The 24,672-nt window shown below is 33.5% G+C and overlaps 1 protein-coding gene across 8 annotated transcripts in view; it reads right to left on the minus strand.

The window, feature by feature from the left end:
* LOC117166852 overlaps positions 1-24,672 on the minus strand; it is a 651,449-nt gene that overhangs the window by 5,994 nt on the left and 620,783 nt on the right. The window contains exon 9 of one of the 8 annotated variants that reach the window (XR_004466323.1): positions 2,847-2,995. The exons of the other annotated variants lie outside the window; for them this stretch is intronic. The gene's annotated coding sequence lies outside the window, so the exon portion shown is untranslated. The remainder of the gene's footprint in view (positions 1-2,846; positions 2,996-24,672) is intronic. 8 annotated transcript variants of the gene reach the window in all.

Raw genomic sequence — 24,672 nt, forward strand, 5'->3', positions numbered from 1 at the left:
GGACTCTCAAAACCCTCTCTTGCGTACGCCCTTGGTACAGACTCAGGAATCAAACCACGAACCTCTAAGGTAAACTCCGAGCACCTTATCTCCTGAGCGACTAAGGCTCTTATTATTATTTTTTTTAAGCTTATTATCGGTTTTTCATCTCAGTTTTTTCGTCATCAGCCACGGATCAAGGCAAGTGCTTGATGACTTAACGATGATAATAATTAAATTAATACCATCTATGAAGTATCTTGCGACGATGTTGTAGTATGCACAAAATTAGGAGCATGATGTAGTTTGAAGTTCATCTTTTACCAATGTTGTTTTTACACAGCAGCCAAGTGCGTTGAAGGTGACATCAGACGTCTTTCGATTCTTTTTTAGAGCTACCATTGTGCAAACTTTGTCCTACATTAAAATTTCTTTTTCTTTTAGTTTTAGACTTTGTGCTTTCATACTGGGAACGCATCAATTATTGTTTTATTGTAGTATTTCTCTTCATGCTCTCCCAGGGTATTTTTGTTGAACTGATTGACTGAAAATTGCTATCTATAGTCAAAGCATCTTCACCAAGCTTATTTGATCTTCCAACCTCTGCCGGTTTTTCACAGATATTCGTGCTGGAGAGCTATTGAATTTATGAGATCTACCTGACGATCTTGTATCTCAGTATTACCACCGTCCCGCATGCTGTGGCCCCTGGCGGTGGCTCCAAGGGCGCCCTGACGATCCTTGGAAAGCGACCAACGTTTGAAAATACATGATAGACGATATGATCAGAGCAGTATGCCTAATTTGATATCTGAAGCAAATCCTGGTTTTTACAACACCATCCACGGGTTTGTAATTCACCTCGTGAATGTCTTATTTTAAAGACGAAGGATGCACCTAATGAAATTAAATTTGGCGAACAGGAACATTGCACCTCTTCAGTTTAGCACCCTGTCAAATAGTGCGGAAATTGCACATAAGTGAGCATAACTTTTAAGCACAATTTTTTTACATTGTAACCCCAGGTATATATTTTTAAATTAGATAAAAAAATATGTGAGAAAGAACTTCGGCTTAGAAACCACACCTGACACACCTATCAGTGGCAATGTGCCTAAAACTCGACATTTATTTATGTTTCGTTGATTTATATTTGGAAAGGACTTCAAAATTATGCGAAAAAGAGTATAATAGACAAAATTACCCATAGCAGTAATGACAATATTATGTTTCATAATGTATCAGTGATATATATGGGTTTTAAAGGTCTGTAAGTTTCTCACAACGTAACTACCTGCCTTCAGTTATTTATTCCTCAATTTCGAGAAGGAGGAACAATAGGAAATAAGATTATAATGTTTTTATGCATTAAGCGTGCCATTTTTCAATAGAGGGGTAGTTCGTAAGGGCTGAAATAATCCGTAAGCGTCTTTCAATTCTTCCACGTATTTCGAGATATCTATTCCTCAATCAAGAGATCGATAAAATATCAGGGAATAGGATGATAATTTGTTAAGCAATTCAAGTGGTTTTTAAATATGGAGGCTGATTATGACAGCAGAGCCGCCTGAGCCATCCGGGGCCTCTTATTATGAAAAAATCAGAAAGCTTATTTTTCTCTCAGGCCTAAATGGTTGCAGACCAATGGGTTGAAGGCATTTTGTTTAAATGTGGATTTTTGAATAATCTGCACAAGACCGTTCGGTGTATATTATCAACCAGGGACGCATTTTTGTTATGATATTAAGTGATATGATAAGCGCAGTATGTCTAGTTTCATATATTGGTTATAGCCTGATTTTGTACGTTACCATCCACGGATTGGGTTGTAGCGAAGTGCATGATGACATACACCTTAAGGTGGGCTCCAAACTACCAGAACCTCGGTAAAAGTACATCGAAAAATCTCCTTGACACCAGTTTTGGGATCGAATCCGGGACCTCTAACGATCCTTTTTCGGTTCTAATCTCTTTACAATATCGGGGATGAAGGAATTAAAATGGATATTTGGAATCAATAAGGAGTCGCATAAAGCTTTTCAAACAACATACTCGTCCCACAACACCGCTCCGATACAAGTCTCTGATATGTCTCTCTAGAAATCGCCGCAGGTTTAGAGCTTCACAAAATAATCGTATATCACGATTCATACATAAACATACAAACTCACTAAAAAATTAATATGAAAATGCATACCCTTAAAATATATCCACGAAACAAAGCTCTCCCAGAGGGCTCCTGAGTATCTGAAATCCATCTTATCAGGTTCGAACACACGTTTAGCACTCTTTGTCATAAATTTCGTATAAACAAAATTCCTCCACGCATCACGATCCTGGCATACACCTTTTGTTTCCTTCATGTATACACGTATTTTTTTCAAGCTCTTGAATTTCTATGGCTGCTAATATGCTTTCGCTTTAGAGTCTCATTAGAGTCTCATTAGTCTCTCATATTCCCAACATTCTTTTCTCTGTCAACATACAGTTACCTTACTATTCACTTCACCTAAAAACACTTGCTTCGTTAAGTATCCTTTACCCATTCGCTTAAGATGACCAAACAATTTTCTTTTCACTGAAAAAACTATATTCTAATTTTAAGAATTTCCCACTAAGTTTAAGAATATTTGAAACTTAAATAGGCGCCAAGAATATATTCTTAATATAAAATGAAAACCCTCTTACCTTAAGAATATATATTCTTGTCTATTTTGAAGAATATTCCACCAAGTTTGAAAATATTCGCAACTTAAATGAGTATAGTTATTCTTAAGATATAGTAACATTTAAATATTTTTATTTTAAAAATATTTGTTTAGTAAATAATACAAATACAGTATTATTATTATTAATATTATTATTACCTTGCAATTTTACGTAATACACAACACACAACTTGTACGAATTCAGCTGATTGAACTTCAAGCATTGAAAATTGCTCGCCGGTATTTAACCTCACTACCTTACTTCTTTTTTGAAATGTGACGTCAGATTCTTCTCACTCCAATATTTTCTGTAAAGAGAAGGAGATAAATGAGCCCACGCGATTTATCACTTCCTCGTGGGTAAAACAATCGAAAATGGAAACTGATACAAAAAGCACGTGGCACGAAACATTAAAAGAAAAGATTGAACAGAGCAGGGCGAATTTTCCTTCGTGCGTCAGAACATTTTCCCACGTGAATCCGTTGAAATTTTCAGTTCCTGAAATACTGATTCTTTTATTATACCTCGAACGTACTCGGATAGATTTTACTTGCACACGTAGTAAAAAAAATTGTTTTTACCTAAAATATACATAAGAGAATTTCATAAAAAAGTCTTATTTCCGTTGCCCTTTGAGGGGAAATTTTAGTTTATTTATTTTTAAAGAGTATAAGAAAACTTATTTCCAGCATACGAAGATTAGTGTACTAGAAATGTTATCTAATTTTGTCGCCATTGCGGCAAAAGTTATAAGAAGAGCATTAATTGAAAATTCTCCCTTTGATTTTATGCAAAATAAATATGTTTGGATCATTTAATACCTAGGATTAGGTTATGATTACTTGAAGCTATAATAATTGAACTCGGTATGACGTTAGACATTTCTTAGAATCTCTAGAATAGTTAGGCAGATAGTGGAACTCCAGCATACCACACTACCTATCTGACGGTGCTTGTGCAGTTCATGAAATGTCTGAAAACTCGAGAAAAAGAGCGTAAATGTCGATCATTAAACAATGCAATTTAAAGTAAAAATTTAAATTCCCGAATATAAAACTTTTAAACTATCTTCATAATATATAAAATCAATTATTGATATAAAGTATATTGAATAATACTAAGGCAAAGTAATGATAAGTTTTTAAAATTAATCTGTGCCAGGTTCAAACCTTTTGCCTAAGAATGATGAATCGCTTTCTTTGCTGTGCTCAATATTAACGTAGCGACTTTTTCATTGCTGGTTGTTAAATGAATGTATGTATGTGTGTGTGAGAGAGAGAGAGAGAGAGAGAGAGAGAGAGACAGAGAGAAAGAGAGAGAGAGACAGAGAGAAAGAGAGAGAGATTTGTTCGGCTAATAAATTAGGATTGAAAAAGGAAAGGCTTGCGTGTTCTGTCGATGTAATTTCAATCACGACATCTTAGCGGTGTTCACTGTTCATCACTTAGGATCGAATTAAAAGCATTTGAGCCAGCGGGAGGGTTTAATTGAGGCTTAGCGAGAATATCAGGGGTCGCAAATTAATCCCCTGAGAGATTAGGAGGACTTACCGGTACTCTTTTTCTCCTCTGTTCCATCATCCTTTTCCTGTCACGTCGAAGCGTTCGAGACTAATTACTTAAATTGTGGTTTTTAGTTTTAAATAGGACGGATATTTAACCAAGTATAAAATCTCTGTCTTCGATATGATCTGTAAAAGTTTTATCCAATACATTTTTCAATTTTTTTCCTGTACTTTTATGCTATTACTTATATTTACTTTTTCACTATTTGTGGAGATGTTAGTTTAAATATATGTTACTCCTTGAATTTCCTTTTTTACCCTCTTATGGCTACTTTATGACGTCCAAAATGACAGAGTAAAGGAAGCACGGAAAATCGGTGGAAGTCCTGAAGAAAACTTTTCTCGCAGTAATGGCCACTCGACCAAGGTGTACTTTGTGAGAGGTCGTAAAGAAAATATTGTTCCAGACTGTTATCGAAGACCCGGAGTTTCTGTTATCGTATGAACGCTGCTTCTTGGACGTTCAGAAGCTAGAAGGTTGAGAAAGAAGTAAAAACTGGGAGAGGGTTGCGCGCTTATCGAACGATGCGACAAACTGGTCGGCGTAGCGTCGTATTTCTCACTGAAACTTTGCAACTTTCGTTCAACAACTCCAAACTTGTCAGCAACGTGTAAACGGATTACACCTGTGTTAAATGGTGAGATGGATTTTCACCAATTGAGATTAGAAATCTACACGAGGTGAATCATGACCTTTTGAAAGTTATAGGTACATTTAGGGGAGAAAACCCTTTAGACGCCCGAAAATGAGTAGTTTTTTTATGTATTTTTTTAAAGGTGATCAAGTCATCGCATCATTCTAAAATTGTGACTGAATTTTATTTCATCTTTAAAGCTTTAAATAATATTTTCTTCCACAAGGAAAAATTAGTACATTTTCGACCATTTTTACCCCAAAAAAGTAATTTATTTAGGCGATATCCTTACAAATTTAGATACTTCCTTCCGATAAGATTATAGACATAAAATTCTTAAATTTGAGCCAGATCGATGAATTACTTTTTGAGCTAAAGTACGAACAGTTTTTGAGAATGCGGTTTCGAGATAATCGTGTTTAAAGTTCCAATACGATAAATACATTAGTTTTAGTGACTGGCCGATAAATCAGCGATTCCAGGCGCACACAGTAGACCTTTAACTTCCTCGAAAAATTGTGTCTGGTTTGCGAAAACTAAGGGTACAACAGGTTTGTGCAAATATTTTGTGAAAGAAAGGTTGCCCCACTCAAAGCACTCCTGGTACCTGCCTCGCTAGTTTATAGTAAACCGTCCTGGCGCTCTGGATTGTGTGCGATAGCTCCGTAAATATTTAATATTTAGATTTTCCTTTTTCCAATATACTCTCAACATATTGTACTTTCAAAATATGTGAAGAAAAAAATCGATTTTTTGAAAATTGAAAAGTGTTTCTCCCTTAAACTTGAAGTGAAGCCGGAACAAAATAAGTCATTCAGATACTGATTAGCAGAAAAACTCTTGAATCGAAGGAAATAATTTTTCCAACGTTTTCGAAAAATCGTTATTTTATTGCAGAAATGTATTAACAAAATTCTTGAAGGTTGCCGAAAGACATGCACTTGAGTCACGGTACTGCGAATTCAGTAATGTGAACTTCCGCTATTGAGTACGTTTTTTCCTTGATAGTGAGAACGACGCCATAACCCCTTCTCCCCCAATAATCATTTCTACATTTGATGGTTTCATCAAATGTATATTTCACTGTAATTTTAATTTTAATTAAAAATCAAATAAATTCGATACTTACGGTGGAAGATTTTATATTTGTGATGTTTTTCAAACTTTCTTTCGCTCTATTCATTTCAGTGATTTTAATAATAACGATTCAAATCATCACACGTATCATCTACACAGATTTGAACGTAGTATATAGTCGGAGGAGTGGGGTCCCCTCATGTGTTCTCACAATTGAGGGCGGACCTGCGCTAAGTGTTCGCAGTACCGCGACTCGAGTGTATTTGTTTTTTAAATTATTTCTGCTTGTACCAACCGTTTTAAAAATAAAAAATAAAAAATATATAATGGCATGTAGGATAATAAAATTAATCTTAGAATCTTAGAAGCTTAGAAACACTTTATAAATTTAATCGCAACTAGTGATAACCCGCGGCTGTAGCCGGTTTGGTCAGGGGAGCGGAAAACTGCAGAACATCACCTCCCGTTTTTAACCAGGTTTTCGAAAGTCCAGTTTAAAGGCAGTCCAATAAAGAGGATAAAGACAGACATATTCTAAACTATTCAACGCACGCGCAGATAATCTTTAGCGTCAAGCCTCCTGCATAATATTAGTTAAAACACAGCAAATACACAACCTGGTCACGCGTGGTCACCTGGTCACTGAGCCAAATGTTATTCACACTTGAAATGGCTTGACATATGAACTCTTTTCGAGTCGAAATTTACTGCGCAGCTAATGTCGACAGAATTACTTCTCTTATCATTTAATACATTTTATTTGATAATTTTATCGTGAATGGTTTGTCGTATAAAAAATTCTTAAATGCAACAAATATCTTTAATAGAATAGGTGAGGGTAAGTGATCCCCAAGAGCCTCGCCGCGTTACCTTAGTGCTCGTGAATGATCATCTCCCTGAAGAAACATAGGGTTGGAAAAAAATTTACGTTTCTCGGTTGGGCCTCATTATACAATCTTATAAAAATGTATCATGGCAGATGGATAAAGTGATGTTTTCGTGTTAAAAAAGGTCATAGGTGGTACGAAACAACAATATCTGAGGCGTATGTCCTTCGTCACACTCTACATCATTTGTTGTTAAATTTCTGAGTACGTAGACGCTTTTGGTTGCAAAATTTGATATTGAAATATTTATTTTTACAGAAAGGTAGTAGCAAACCAGCTGATGGCGCCACTATTGCAAAAATTAATAACAAAAAGTTAATTACTAATCTTATTAGAATTAAATAATAAATGATTAAATAATTGTATGTGTGCCAAAAGAGTGTTCCTATAATCTCTATAAAAGACTGTGAAGTTTACAAGTGACAATAGAAAAGTTATTCCTCCAATTTTCATTATATGTATTTAATCAGTTTTTAAATCGAAAATGGGAAAATATGCCATTGCGGAAGAGAAAAATAAAAGTAGATATATGATCCGGAATGAACGCTGCCTGAATTCAAGAAAACATTTTAATTAGTACATTAAACATAGTACTCCGGGGCAGCAGACTTTTTCCTGTGATGAGATGGATTTCCACTTTACGTTATTTAAACTACTGGCAATTGTAATTACGGTTTTATTGTTTATTAATATGCATATCGCTTATTTTTAGGTTTATTTTTCTATCAAAAATATTAGTCTTGTTAACTATAAAGGTCAATTATTCATTTTGCAGTACATTTGTGATTGATATTGAAAAATATGTATTTGAAACACACTGAACAAAAAAGAAATAGCTACTGGCTTACTAGGATTTAAATAGTTTTCTTAGTAAACGTTAGGATGAATAAACTAGTTAAACTCACGACATGAATTTTGATTATATTTACTAGTAAACTGCTCATTTCAATAGGGTTTTGCGGTCATCTTAACTGTGAACATCATTGTAACATTATGAAATAAAAATTAGTGATCTCAACAAGAATATTTTGCAGAATCACCGGTTTTTTAAAAATAGTTAAATCTTAAATGTGTCTAATAAAAAGGTGTGAATTGAAATGAATTAAAGCGAGTTTAAATATGGTCAAATTCACAAAGTTTTCAATACAAAGCAATGTCGATTTTTTGCCGTTTACGTTTCAATTTATTTTGACTTCAGACATTGCGTTTAATTTCAATCCTGTGTGATCCTGTGACGATTTCTGCTAAAAATAAAAAATATTTTCATTTTTTCAAAGAAGATACAAACTGAATTCCAGTTCATTTGGCTTAATAGCGTCAAGCTACCCTGAAAGTTAAAGTCAATTTTATTCTACTAAATAAGTGGGGATTAGAAGCAGTCCAATTCCACTGAAATAAAAGATAAACACTGAAAAACATATAGCCAATAATATAAGATATATTGTATTTCATTTGAAACAGGATAAGTGTTAAAATATTCCTGAATGAATATCAGCGTTTGTCTAGTGATTCCTTAGTACAAAAAACTAAACTTTTTCAGTTATTATACATCAAAATTCCAAGAAAATAGCAAGTTTCCATTCATTTTAATCATTTTTCATCGCTATAATGAGGTTGTGATTCAATTATAATCTGATTATTTAGAATGCGAAAAATACTTACCTAAAAAACTTCACACATTTTTCTCAAAGTTCCAATCGTTCAAGTGAACCTCATCAATCATTTGAACCTTAGCTAAGTACTGAATTATTTTTCTAATAAATAATCAAAACAGTAAAAAAATTTAACGAGAAACTAACCTCAATCCCAAGCAAAGAAAGGGGGGGGGGGGTTAGGGGTCAAATTTTACACAAATCTAATACCTTCTCTGATGAAAATGTAAAAAGTAAGATCTAGCTCTTTAATATTAGTGAACTATACTAGAAATGTTGAAAGGAACTAGCACAAATTGCATTATTACAATATAGTTCTACTATATCCTAGCTTGCCATCTAAGTCTCGTAAAAATGAACATCATATTAACAAACTTTTACAGCCAATAGTTAATGTGTATTGTAAGGCAATACTCTTGTAAGAAATAGAAACAAACATATATTTAGGATACAATGAGCTTGGGAAGGATCCAAAGATTAAATGAATAAAAAAAGGTTTCTCACTCATAATTTTGGTGCGGAAAGATAACTTTTCCTGTCGTTTCGTTGATGCAATAGGAATTCTAAATAAGTTATATAAATTATTTGTTTACTAAATTAGTTTCACTAAATAAAAGAAATATTTCTTAAAATGCGAGACAGAGATTCGAAGACGTAGTTACGCAATTAGAATTAGAGACTTATTAGGAAGTTCTTGTATCCATTTGTAATTAAACGATAGTTTCACTCTTGCAAATATATCGGAGATAATATTGCTAATTATTTGTCCTCTGTATTAGATCATTAAAGCGCTTCAATAGCTGAAACGACCCCGTACTAAATGTATGGGAAAATGGCTTTCGGTGGATTTAGCCTATACTTTGTAATTTTTAAGGTCATAAGTGCCGGAAAAATCCAAAAAAATGGACAGTTTTAGCGCTATGCGGCGCTAAGCGCTCAAGATCAGTGAATAAAATGAATTACAACAGATTTTGTTACAAAAGCGATGTCAACATAGAAATTACGGTTCCGATCGTGGTCTGTGATATTTTCGCCTACACTGTTGACTCATATAGCGCGCTTCTCAAAACGATCAAACGCTGAGCGCCCAAGATTTGAACTCGACTAAGAAATTACTTTTTTAAAGACAGAAATGGTATCCAAAGTAACATTAGTAACTAGTGCTCACATCGATAATAACAGTTTACCCTTCGCCAGAGGGTTGAACGCTAAACGCCCATGATCAGCGAATAGAACCAATCCTAGTAGCTTTAGCGACACAAGCGATGTCTGTATACGAAACACGCATCAAGAAGTGGTCAGTAACATGTTTAGCCAAACCAATGACAATATGAGTCAACACCGTTGACTCTATATAGCGCACTTCTCAGAACGGGCAAACGCTAAGCGCAGAAGATTTGAACTTGACTAAGAAATCACTTTTTCAAAGGCCTTTAAAGAAGTGATTAATTAGTCAAGTTGAAATCTTGGGTGCTTAGCATTTGATCGTTTTGAAAAGCGCCCTATATGAGTCAACGGTGTAGGCGAAAATATGACAGACCACGATCTGAACCGTGATTTCTATGTTGACATCGCTTTTGTAACTAAATCTATTGTAATTCGCTCTATTCACTGATCATGAGCGCTTAGCGTTCGGCACTCTTGAGAACAGTACAATGTAATTATCGGAATGTACGCACTAGTTACTAATGTTACTTTGGGTACTATTTCTGCCTTTTAAAAAGTGATGAATTAGTAAAGTTAAAATCTTGGGCGCTTAGCGTTTAATCGTTTTGAGAAGCGCGCTATATGAGTCAACGGTGTAGGCGAAAATATGACAGACCACGATCTAAACCGTGATTTCTATGTTGACATCGCTTTTGTTACAAAATCTGTTGTAATTCGTTTTATTCACTGATCTTGAGCGTTCAGCGCCGCATAGCGCTAAAACTGTTCATTTTTTTGGATTTTTTTAACGGATATTTCATCCGGCACTTATAACCTGAAAAATTATAAAGTTTCAGCTAAATCCACCGAAATCCATTTTCCCATACATTTAGTGCGGGGTCCTTTGAAATCAATGTATCACTATACTTTTGAAACCTAAAATAAGGGTGAATTCTTTCAATTCGTCTCTTCACTGTAGATAACTATACGTCCGGCTTCGTGGTCTCGTTTTCAAGTGGAATATCTCGGTTTTCTTTAATAGATCAATCGAAGGCAGGTACGAACCGCTTCGCAAGATTCAATTAGAGGCTGGTTGAAGAAAAATTTACAACTCTGTTTACGCTCTCTTATCTCGAGTTCACTGATTGTCCAGATTCATCGTTCTGAACTTCTGGCCCCAGTCCTCGTTCTATGGATTTGTTTGTACTACCAATTCGTTTGAGAGAAAACAACCTTAATGTAATTTTATTTCAGCATAGAGAGAGAACTTATTATCGACCATTGTTTAAATTGTTTATTTATTTTAATTTATCTACTAAATTGCCTTTTTTTAGAGTAAATGCCGTTTCCTATTTCGTATTATATTTTTATGAAGCTAAAATAAACCCTTCAGGGATTTGTGTGCGCACGCGTGAAACAACACTTTCGAACGAAGAATGCGATATCGTTATTATGTCAGGTAAAAAATACAGAGCTTCCAAATAAATCCGGCATATCCTCTTTTTCGTTTTGTCTAGTATGAATCTGCTTCCCGCCTACAGGTAAACTATGAAACTTTGGACAAATGTTTTGTCTCTAGGGACGACCACGACTCTGAAAAGCGATGACTGCACCTCTTTGAAGGCTTTTTTATTTATTTAGGTTCAAATTTTGTATAACGTAAATATTCAGTAACTTGGATCTTCGAACCCGCAGTATAAATTTTGTTTAATTATTTTAAATTAAGCATTATTTTTTAAGTTTATATTCAGAAGTGACCGAGTACCCGATAATTTCGTATGTCTTTCTTGGTACCTACAACTGTCGTCTTTTTAGTATAAAATTATAGAATAGCGTAGTCGATCATTACTAAAAAAGTCATACTACTTTCAATCCTTGAATAAAATAAAGAAAGATTAATAGGTTTCTCATTATTTCTTAAGCATCTTTAAGCAAATAATCAATCTTCATCTTGAAACTAACAAAAATAAATATATTTATTCGGCGCTACTATGTTATGAGCCTATTATTTTCCCAGAATATGAGCTAAAAATAACCCTTTATCATAACGTCTATCTAGCGGCTATTGAATAAGGCATAAACTATTTAAATTAATTAACTGTAGACATTACATGGGAGATTCACAATAAAAAAAGTTTTCTACAAAACATTTTTTTCGCGTTTTGTATTCGAAAATAATCGGCACGTATTTTTTTATTTTAATGTGATACACGAAAATTTCGAGGTATAATTTTTCGAAATTTGATAATCGGGAAAACTCATTTGTTTTCATTTGTTTCTAATCGCTTACTATAAAAGAAGTTTTGAACAGAAAAAAATATTCTTGTACTGAAAATACCCAATTATCCACAAGCTTTGAAAAGAAGTATAACAGACCTCCTGTCTTTTTTAATAACAATATATTGCATTTTTTAAACAATTTTATTTATTTTGAACTTGGAACATTATTTCCGTTTTTTTTAACTTAACGTTTTTGTAAAAGATTCTTAAATATGCAGGAAAAGCCTGAGAATGAAGAAATTAAAACTCCAAGGGTATTTGAGAATCATGAACAAAAATTTTAAGGTTAAAAACGGAAAAAAATTTCCAAGTTCAAAATAATAAAAAATATTGATAAAAACGCACTATATTGTTATAAAAAACAACAACAAGTGCTATTTTATACTAATTTGCAAAGCTTGTGAGTGAATGCGTATGTTTAATACAAGACTAATTTTTTCTATTAAAAACTTCTTTTACACTGGGCGATAGAAAACAAATGATTTTTCCCGATTACAAAATTTTGAAATATCATACCTCGAAATTTTCGTGTGTCACATTAAAATAAAAAAAGCGTGTTGATTATTTTCGAACACGAAATGCGAAAAAAAATGTTTTGTAAAAAAAATGTTTATTGTGAATCTCCCATATATATCGAACTTTACCTCGAAACGAACTATTTTCAAATATCGCGCCATGCGAAACTGCCAATTACATCTCAAATATATGGGACCCACACCAATCGCATTTTTTCATCCACAACAATATCAACAGCAATAGAATTCGTAAAACCTTCCATTATCAACAACTACGTTGCAAAGTGCTATAATTTTAAATTTTCGCACAGTGAAAATGATGAGAAAAAACAAACATAATCCTGCCCCTTAACATAAATGACGAAGTGTAAGGTAAGAAACAAGATTTAGTACCCCAAAAATTAAAGGTTAAATATGAATTGGTCTTCGAGGAATTTGACAGAAAAAACAAAACAGAAGAATGTTTGGTCAGTTTCAAGGGGCTGTATAGACTCATAACATAGGGTGGTTTCGAATAAAATATCTTACATCACTCGTACAGTGACACACGTCTTTACGCGGGGAATTCAATGTTAAAAGGACGACGAGAAAAAACCATGGCGGTAAAGAGGAGCCTACCCCTACTTGTGATGTTATATACTATTATTGCATAGATTTACATGCAGAATATATAAAAAAAATAACAAAACATTATATTATTTAAAAAACAATGTACTACTACGAGATACGATGGTAATATTTCTCCAAGTCATGCCTCTATAATTATTCCGAAAGATTTTACGTAGAAAAGTTTAAGGGTAAAATTCAATTTGCAAGAAACTTCTATATAAGCAATTGAACAAAATCTTAAGATTTTCGGCCAAGAGGTGTCGACAGAAAAATAAAATATCGAGGCATATTACTTTTTATAAATTGCTTATTTGAATCAAAATCGAGCGGCTTCGTAAAATGCGTATTCGTACAATATAGTACTTGCATTTTTAGAAGTCACTAATTTTTAATTTGTTTTATACATAACTTCATTCAAGCAAATTAAAATGGAAGAATGTAATATGTAGATTATTAAAATGACATTTCGCAATTTTTAGAGATGAATTTACCACATGTATTATCAGTTTAGGCATAAGAACTACTGTTCTTTGTAGTTTTTTCCACAATCAAGCAAATTTTATAGCGAATTAATCTAAACCATATCATCAAAAACCAATAATCAACTGGGACATTAAATGTAAATATTACTGACAATCGCCCATATATTACTACGATGTTTATTGGTTCTGAGAGCTCACTAGAAACAATTTAAGTGAGTTCAAAGTCACTTAAAAATATATTATATAAGAAGAACTATGGTTGCTTAAACTGCAACGGCCATTAGTAAAGGAACAGTGCTTGACATAATCCGATGAGCGACCCATAAAGTTGCAAAGCGATGCAGCTTTGAACTGGCTTTAGGCCAATGAGTTCGACGCGATTATAGTTGTTTATTGCCAGTGCTTCTGGTCAACTTTTGCCGAATAATGCTAAATTATCATGCTACCCAGTACCCGTCGGTTGAGGTCAACCCCGATGAACATCTTTCCGCGACATTTACCAGAAATGCGAGAAACGTGTGGGCAACGAGATACCGTTTGCCTGCCACACGAAAATGCCTTGGTTATCGACCGTCTGGGTAGGAATTTTTTGTACAATCAGAAAAAGCGTAGTAAAGGTTCTAATAAATGTATGGATAACACAATCAACGGAGAAATTTTCAAGGGTTAATGTTTTAATACTCAAATTTGTAACCGTCTCAAAAAAATCATATATTTCTATTTGTACTACTTGTCTAATTGTCCAGTAAAATGAAGTTTACTTTTATTTTCACGAGTACAACGATTAGCCGTTAACACATGTGTGGATTCTAATGTAGAAAATGAGGCATCTGAGGCACCGGTGCATTACTTAAATAACACTGATATCGAATAAAAGTTGGAATAATCTAGATACACTTTTTCATTACAAATAATGCGCCTTTTTATATTGTGCAATAAAAAGTGAATGTTGAAACAATTTCTATTCGAAATTGAACTTGCAGGTCTCTAATAAACGCAAACAGTCAAGTTCAAGACAAAAAGAATACAGAGGCACTTATGAACAATTCCTTTCTCAAAGAGCTCGAGCAATGGCCCTAATTAAATCCAAAACAAAAACGTACGTAAGGGACACTGTGCGTTCGGCCGCTACTCAAAACTTTTTCGACCGATAGTTGCTAGTGCACAGCCGAATCTAGCCAAACAGTGCTCGAGGAATTTTACAAGAAAAAACATAGAGATCTCTTTTAAGGGAAAGAGATTCTTCTCGTTTGTGATTTTTATCCGCCTCGGTCACTTTTGCAAGGCAAAAAATCTGTTCGCTTCGCGGGCACATTCTGAACGCGCGCGGTTCGCAAGTTTGAGCGTGCCTAGGGCGCGCGTCTGTTGCATCTCGCGCTTCTTGCTCGATATTGAGTTAACTCGCGCTTCACGCTCGGATATTTATTCTTTGTATTTGGAATTGTTGAATGAAACTTGATCAAACAGATCTATTTAAATCGCAGGGTTTATATGCGTCTTCATATTCTTATTTTTTTACTTAATTATGTATAGTTAAAGATTAAGTTTCTTAAAGCTCTGTAGGCTTCGGGGTACACATTCTCATCGTAACACTTGCGCTGCACGCTCGATTTTTGACAGAAATTTATAAATGTATATTTGCTGGGCCATCTTAAAATAAACTTAAGAAAAACTAGAATACTTTTTCCATACATTTTTCTCTATCTAGTGCTGTTATACTAAGAATAGAATTTTTGTTTTCATATTATTTTTACAGACAGAGCAAAATATCCCAAAAGTCTTCATTTAGATTTTTACGTATCTCACGTGTTTTGGCGTAATATTTGAATCTTTTATTTTTTGCATATTACTTACGATTAATAAGAAAAATACGAGTCCTATTGGAAAATGGTCAAGACATTTTGCAGGATTTTTCAAAAGTTTTAAAGACTTTTTTTAGACTTTATTTCATATTTTGCATGGTCTGGTTTAAAATTTGAATGTTGTGGTTTCAAGTTTCGGGCAATTCTAATACTTCCTCTTTCAAATTTTTAAATTTATCTGCAATATCATCAGAGATTGTACCTTACCGACAGTAGATCAACCCTCCAAACCATGAAGGCAGAAAATCTACACCATATCGATCAAGTTAAGAATCTTCAATAACAGAAAAATGCTTAACGTCTGAATAAGACTAGATGGAAAATAATATTTTTAAATTAAAATTATTTCTTGAAAAAAAGATCTTACTCCATCTTCACTCCATTGGGAATCGAACCACAAAAGTTCTGATTTCCGGCCAGGTGCTTTTCTAATTAAGCTTTAGAGGGATCAGAATAAGAACTCTTAATTCAAGAACAAACGCTAATTTTTAGCTAGGTGTTAATGGTACAAGTAATAAATTAATTTAAAATAATAATATAAATAATAATTTAAAATAATTTGAAGATTTAAAATAAAAACTTGTACCATTAACACCTATCTAAAAATGAGCGTTATGTTCTTGAATTAAGAGTTCTTATTCTGATCCCTCTAATAGCTCAATTGGAAAAACACGTGACCGGAAATCAGAAGTTTTGTGGTTCGATTTCCAATGGAGTGAAGATGGAGTAGGATCTTTTTTTCAAGAAATAATTTTAATTTAAAAATATTATTTTCCATCTAGCCTTATTAAGACGTTATGCATTTTTCTGTTAATGAAGATTCTTAACTTGATCGATATTGTGTAGATTTTCTGCCTGCATGGTTTCGAGGTTTGATTTACTGTCGGTAAGGTACAATCTCTGATGATATAGCAGATAAATTTAAAAATTTTAAATAATCACTTGTACCATTAACACCTAGCTAAAAATTAGCGTTATGTTCTTAAATTAAGAGTTCTTATTCTGATCCCTCTAATAGCTTAATTGGAAAAGCACCTGACCGGAAGATGGAGTAGGAGCTTTTTTTCACGAAATAATTTTAATTTAAAAATACTTTCTCAATCATACCTGATGAAAATGTAATAAATTATTACAAATTTGTATCACTTTTTTGGGTAAATAACTTTTCTATCAATTCGTTTTTGTACGTTTTGTATTTTTCGCACAAATTTGCCATTTTTATTTTTAATGTAATTTTTATGATTAAAACCAAAACTACGTGTCATATCAAAAAGTGATTCATAAAAAATGTGTAGCTCTTCTTCGTGTAAACAATTTTTGTTTAATATTTTTGTTCATAACTTGTGTTTTTTTCCACTAACTTTTTATTTATTTTTTATTCTCAATGTACTTTTTCATGGATAAAACAAAAAGCACGGGTCTTATCAAGAAGTGATTAGAAACGAATTTGTAGATCTTTTTTTGGATCACAATTTTCTTGATTCACTTTTTTCGTATCCTACATAGTTTGGTCGCAAAATAACATTTTTGAGTTTTTATTATTTTTGTGCAATCAACATTTGAATTTTCGATATTCCAAAAAATTAAAAAATTTGTTAGGATGATCTTATAGAGCTAACAAAATTCAATGGTTTTCTTCTTTTGACGTTTTTCATATCGTGTGTTGTTTGGCTTAAAATTTTCATTTTCGATTAATTTTGAAAATTTTATAACTTTGAGAATTTTCTTTTTATCACAAAAAAGTCAGAAAAATAAATTGTTCGTATTTTTTTATATTATAAATATCCGTACATATAATTTTCAAATTCAGTCAAAAGTGGTCTCAACATTTTTCAAAACGCGCTCACTTTTTGAATTTCTATTTAAAATGGCTAGTTAAAAAACTCATTCTTTCTATTAGGACCTTAAGAATGTGCGCCAAAGATCGATTCGATCCGTTAATTTTTTCGTCAGTTATCGTGTTAGGACGGACGGACATACAGACAGACGCCTTTAAAAAACTTGATTTTCAGATTCAGGGGGTCCCGAAACGTAGAGATCCGTTGAAAAACTGTGGTGTCAAATTTCGGACAAATGGTAAATTGAAGGAGTAGAGTTCCACCGAGTATAGATATTCTTACTAACATAAAGGATTTTCAGCATCAACAATGATGTAATTAAGTTTATTTTCCATGGTTACTTATATGTACATTCTTTAGAGTTCATAAAGATGTAAGAAACTAAATTCCAATTGAACTCAGCAGGCAATTAAGGCTTGAGAAATAACTACTGATCAAAAGCCAATTTACGTCTAATTTATAAACTCAAGCCGTAAACATGATCATCGCTGGAGAGAAATGGAAGCAGAAGGACGCTATCCATTATCTTGTCGTATTTCATTCGCTGCATTCTCGTAAATTTGTTTGATTAACGATACGCGATACTCAGAACAGATCCACTCTAGAGTATGAGGCACCACTAAAAGTAAGACTTTTGATAAGCCATAAGCTGTTCTATGAGTTGAAAAGAAGAAAGGAGTAACAGTATTTTAACTCGAGTCTATTTTACGATTACCTTTCTTCTCTTACACTAACTTCTTTTGCCAAAACTCAATTACTTTTCGAAGCAAGCAGTTGGGAAAGAAGAAAAAGAAAAAAAGATTGGTAAAAGGAAGAAAAAGGTATGCAAAATGAGCTGTCAAGCACTCTAGGGAGGTTCTGTCTGTGTATTATACATGACTGCACGGCGGTCCCGTTAACTACGCCTCACGAGGAGAGCTTTGCAAACTCCTCACGCGTCTAGTGTGGGTTGAGAGTGGGGAAGGGTGAAGTGGAGACAGTGGAAGTAGGAAATGGTTGCGGGGTCGCAGAGATGAAGGACACGGGTAGCAAGGTAGAGGGTTATCGCTGCCAACCGAGGGAGACAGAGATAGGGGAGCCGAGCGGCCGGGGTTTGTGGCCAGGGTTATTAATGGACCGGGCGTGACAACCCGCGAAATAACCTCCCTAACCTCGCTTCCTCGCCGACCAACCTTCTTTATACTCCATAACCCTGTCGGTTGTCTCTTACGTAGGCGTTAACTGGGGCAAGATCCCTTCGTTCGCTAGACTGGAAACTACCAGATTTCTGCACGTGGCTGCCCTTTTACATTCGATCAATTTACCTGCTTCTGGGCAATTACAAATTTCAAGCTTTGCGATAAAATACTAAACGATAGAACTAAATAGCGTAAAATGGAAGGAAGCGTAGGAAGATGAGAAAAGTAACGACAAATTAATCTGATATTGATGGAAAGGAAAAAAATTGGATAGTTAAATGACAAAAAGAATAAACCTGATTTGCACTCTTAAATTTGGTTACCATTACTTTCTCTGACCCGAAATGAAAGCGAGATTTTTTTAATTTTACGTTGCTAATTAATGAATCCTGCTTGTTCTGATAAACAATTGAAGGGACATTTTGTCTGCATCGACGGGTAGCAAGTGACATGCGCGTGTGGATGATTAAAGATGACAAGTTTTATGTACCAGCTTCTGATTTGATATATAAATGAAAATTTGTGGACATATAGTACTTGTTGTTTCAAAAAACAATCTACAATTAGCAGCAAAATGGAAGGTCAGTCTGCCAATCTAGATGTGCAAAGTTACTGCATTTGATGATCACTTATAGGACAGTCTTCTAGATGGCAAAGCGGATATCTTCAGAAGGTTTAAGCAAGAGGGTTAAATCGATCATCTCAAAGCGTCGATCAGATCATTTCGGAAGGTGGAATCGATCATCACACACATATTTATATATATAATAATCATTATTATTATTGGCGTGTGAGGTGTATAAGATATGATTTGTTAAACATAAATACTGCCCATTTGCAAATTTATCATGTATGTTATTTGGAACACAATATGCTAAGGATACGGCATCACTGCACTAAATTTTAAGATTTTAAACACTGGAGTAAGCACAAAAACCAATATCGCACATCTCGTTATTTACTGCATCATTAATTAATGATGAAAAATTTAGCACATTTTCAGTTCGAAACCTTCTTGTATTCAGGCACATAATTGACGCTTAAATATTGGCCCTCCGTGACGGGTATCTGCTCATCCATGGATGGTCGAAATGAGTAAAAACAAGATGATCGTATTGAACATTGCGGAAGGATACTTTATTATCCTGAAAGTGACTCTGATTTGCTTTTAACAGTCAGACTGGCCATAAAATGAGAATCTCGAAGACAATAAAGTGACAGCAAAGTCCTCGGCAGACTAGGAAAAAATAGTCCTAGCGGTAGACTAAAAATATTGAAAATTTTTCTCTATGTGTTATTAATTAGGATATTTAACTTTTCTTTCTTGATTCTCGTACGGCATTTCAAAACATTTCAAAAGCGGCGAAAAAGTTTAAAAAAAGTTGAAAATCAAAAAAAAGGCAACAATACTTCTGAAACCTAAATTCCCATGTTTCTTTAACAAATTCGAGGGATAAAAAAAAGTGTGAAATGAAACTTGTTCCTCTTGGAAAGATCTTCAAATGGTTCCTTTACTATTTTCCAATGTGTTGCATCGTTTTCGAAATGTATGCATATATCGACTGCTCTATGCCAAATGGATTAAGTTCGGACAAGTCCATATAAAGAATCAGGTTACTATTACTCCATGTGAAGAACCAGATTTTGGTTGCCCCGCGTATGGAATTAACTTTATTTACAATTTCTCTGTAAAATCCAGGAATTGGTTTTTATGGTTGTAACCTTCAAATTACCATTCACTTAAGATCGATTGTAATATCAGATAAAATATTAGGTGGTTAAAAAATAGATAAGTGTTGAAACAAATAAATTCAGTGTAGTATATGAAGCATCCAAGAAATTTTTATTTCAATTAAGGAACTAAGTTTTTTCATTTAATTTATTTCATTAAATTTACTTTTGGTAAATGCTACGAAATGCATCTATCTGTTGATTCATGAGTAGTTCGAAGGGAAATTAACCATTCTTGAGAGACTTTGTTTAAAAAACAATTTTTTTTTAAAGCTTTTTATATATTTTAGTTCTTTCAGTATTACATCTAACAGGAAATTCAATCAAAAATATGCGAAGGACTTTTTTTATATGATAAATACCCTCCTTAAACGTTTTTTCTTAAATGGAAATTAATTTTTTTTGAAAAAGAGAATTCAATTTAACTTATTTTAAAATATCCTTGATACTGACTGAATTGAATTTTAAATTTATTTTATTTTGCGTAATTAAAAAAATATTAACAACTTCTTGCTAAAATATAGCTCAGATCTTTGTTTCCAGTTTTTCGTCTGCTTTTCTGCAAATACTTTATTTAATACATATAGATAAAAAGAATAAATTAAAAAATAATCTGTACAAGGATTGTGGGAATTCATGAGTGGATAATACAAAGATCAATAATAGTGAACGATTAATGTGACGTTCAGCGCTTGAAATAAAAAACGACTGAAACTATGCTAGATACAATGAAATATTTACACTATGTTCGTAACTAGGAGATGAGATTTATTGGAAACATAATGGCCAGAAATGATAACGGATTCGTTCAAAATTGATGTTTTTTCTTAATACTTATGGAAATTTTATGTCGAATGTTTAAGCTTAATACATATTTACAACTCCACGTAAAATCCAGAACTCGAGATTATTAAATCGAAACTCTACTGAAAGAAAATGAAAGAAAGTAATGACGAAATATTAAGATGAACCTGTGATATAAGCTATATGGATATGACGCACTAATTTTTAAATTAAATAAGGTACATAGAAGAGAGTGAAACTCATTATCAGTAAACGAGTTTATAGCAAGAAGAACGGATGATATAAAATGCTGCGAAATTAATGAATGAATGGATGAGATAAACTATATTCGGGATGAAGGTTGAACAAGCGGAATGTAAAAAAGTTAAAGGGAAATGAAGACGAACGGTCCGTATAGAAGATTATTGAATGAAAAATGCGAGTGGGATGAGCGAGAGATTAATGTCATGGAGATGTTCTTTAGAGTAGTCAGCTGGCATTAATCTAAGTTTCTGGACACTCAAATTGGTACAAACGATGTCAATATGAAATACAAACGTATACAAAATTACTATATTAGGACAAATAGTATAAAAATAAGAGAGGTAGAATATACAAAATAAGTATGAAAATGGCTATGATCTCCATGAGCGCAAGATGATAAACAGTAAGCGCAAGACCAAGAGACAAGACGACTTGCGTAAGAGGACACTTCTTTTATGTCTCTAATGTAATATAGAGCGCATCAATTACGAGGTAATAAATCGTACTCATTCTAGAAGAAGATTGGGGAAATAACGCCAAAAAATGAGGTAAATCACACTGAAAACTAAATATGTAATTAACAGTTTTCTTGTCGATTGGTATAAAAAAATAACTAAGAAGGCCGAAATCAATGAGGATCGACAGAAATTTAACAAAATTTTAGAGAGACAAAGATATTTTAACAGATTAGATGAAAAGCTATCAAAATTTACAGAGATTCAAACAAAATACACAATATTTGGAATTACGGAATAGGATAAATAAAAAAATGAGAATGTTCAGAAGATAAACGATAATAGAAAAAAATTGTATAGAGACAAGTCGTTGAAAATAAAAGAAATCGGCGTTAAAGTCATCTTTATAAAAATCTAATTACCGTCAATGCGTGATTTCTTAAGCTTTATGTGTTTGTTGGCTAAAGTGACCAATGATAAAAAAGATGTTTCGAACGCAATTTAGAGTGTAACAATTTCGAGGCAATTGATCGCAATCCACAAAGAATTCTTTCATACGAGATGACAGTTTTATGTCCGCATCCAGACACCCTTTAATAGGGTCGGATAATTTATAGGGACTTGAAAAATCAGGTCAAATAGAATGAACGATATACGAACATTTTATCTTTTCTTATAGTAGATATCATAAAACAGATGAACAAAAACCCTCCGCCTAGAGATTACCCTTTTCGAGTAATAGAGATTTAATGTACGATGAAATAAATTTGAGGCAGATGGACCGGATATAAAACTATTAAAATACATGTCTCGTTAAAAATGCAAAGATTTTTCACTGGCGGGAGGTGGATTTGATAAAAGGAAGAATGGCACAAGACAGTCGCGTAGATCCGTCTAGTATTAACTAAGTGGAAAGGGAAGTTTACGCCCGAGGGGCTTACTTCTATGACGGGAGCGGAGATACTATCTGAGTAATGCGCTTCCCGTCGGGTCACATTTAATTCATAACTGCATATCTTTTAGAATTCTTTTTTATATATTTGCGTAAAATTCGGTTCATTAGAATGGAGTTACTGTACGCGTCGCTGAAATCGATATACACTTTCCTGTCCTTACTATTCATTGAGATAAATAGCATTCATCGTTTTTTTTTTTTTTAACAAAGAGGGATTGAAAAGCTTGTTAATAATTTATATTTATGATAAACAGCAAGCTTAGAAACAAGAGTTTGGCGTTGCTAGCTTACGCAGCTTTTTGTTCCCCGGTATTGTATTCTGAAGTCTCTTCTTTTGACGGAACTGTCAAGTCTAAACTTTGGCGAAACAAGAAATAATGGGCTACGAAATGTAAATAGATTGGTACGGGTCGTTTTACGTTTAAAGCCTTGTCGGAGAAGTTTGGGAAGTAGATATCGGTTCCAGAACGAAACTGCTTTAACATTCGGCTTGCAAGCCACAACTACTTGTCAAGCAAATTGGCATTACTTCCAGGATTATGCCCTCCTTTTCAAGGTGCAAACGTGTAATACGCTAGGTAATAACTTTGTCGCCTGTGCAGCTCGCATATTCATCAGTTTTAATAGAAGCGCCACAGACTGCACCTGTATCAGCTTTCCAGTACAGGACTACTTTAAGCATTTCATGACTTCATTAAAAATGATTATTTATAACAATATTTTGCAACGAGGCGACCGTGGTAGGCGTGTACTGATTTTTGACTTTTAGAGTACTCTAGCTCATATGCAAGCTTTTCATGGTTTTTAATCGTGCAATAAGGTTGAAAAGTTAAAAAAATAACGAAATTTATATGAGAGAATATCACCTGTTAAGTGTAGTTGTTATTTACGTGTGGTTAGATGCAATTTGTAGGTAATGCGTTATGACACCGGCGCCAAGAACTAGCAGCCATTTTGTTTATTCTGAGAAATGAACCAAAAAATAAGATCAAATTTGTCGAAATGCATAGATCATTATGATCTCGAGAGTCAAATGTTTGTTGGAGCAAAATGCTCTGAAACAAAATTGATCCTTTTTTTACTGTGTAAGGATGAGTTTTCTGCATTCGAATGCTCAAATATAATGTATGGGGAAGGTTGTGGTGTTCAAATGCATGGGCAATTGCATTATGCAATACTTGAACGGTTCCTCCATTATTTAGCCATTTTTTTCTCAAGTATGAATTTAGTAATCTCCTCTTCGCCCATTCTGACGCTTCTAACCTCCTCTTACACCAATCCTCATCGACTTCATTGGCCAGGATTTTAAAGGTTTTTTTCTGAAAGCCTAATTGGAAGATAAATCTTCCTGAAAAATACGAACATTGTACTTCTATTACTCTGCGCGCTCGAAATATCAGCAGATCAGAGGCATTTTGAGTCCAAAATGTCTATATTTTCAGGGATTTATATATAAATGTCCTGATGAGCACTCTCAAAAGGGTTCGCATTGTTTTTCTTTGTATCAGAAACGTGAAATATATCTTCTTATAAAAGATAAGTCGGTAGACCTAATAGTTTTTGCTCTTGCAGCGATGATGGACGAACATGCTTAACGCAACAGTTATAAAAATTTAGTTAATGTGACGTATTTTATTTAATAATTGTTAAGAATTGTTTCAACTACAATATACAGAGAAAGAAGCATTTAAATCTGTGGTACGTGGTTTTTAAAAATATTTTTCAAAAGCAGATGCTACAATTTGAAGATTTTAATTTTATAATTTTTAAGCCAGAAGAGGGTGAACTCTTTATTTACATTTATTATCAAATTTAGGTAATGCAGGGATTTCTGTTGACTTAACTATTTATTCTTTACACTATAGAATTGATAGCACCACAGTTAAACCAATGTACATGATTATTGGTTGTATTATATTTCTGTGAATTATATAGTATATTTTGTGTTTTATAGCTGGCTTACATGATAATATAATGGATTGTCATTTTTAAGATGGAGAATATAAAATTCTAATTCGCTTAGGAATTTCGAATAACAATATCGTGAACAAGATTCTTGTTCATCACTGGT

This window comes from Belonocnema kinseyi, chromosome 1 (assembly GCF_010883055.1).
Source record: "Belonocnema kinseyi isolate 2016_QV_RU_SX_M_011 chromosome 1, B_treatae_v1, whole genome shotgun sequence".
Classification (NCBI taxonomy): domain Eukaryota; kingdom Metazoa; phylum Arthropoda; class Insecta; order Hymenoptera; family Cynipidae; genus Belonocnema; species Belonocnema kinseyi.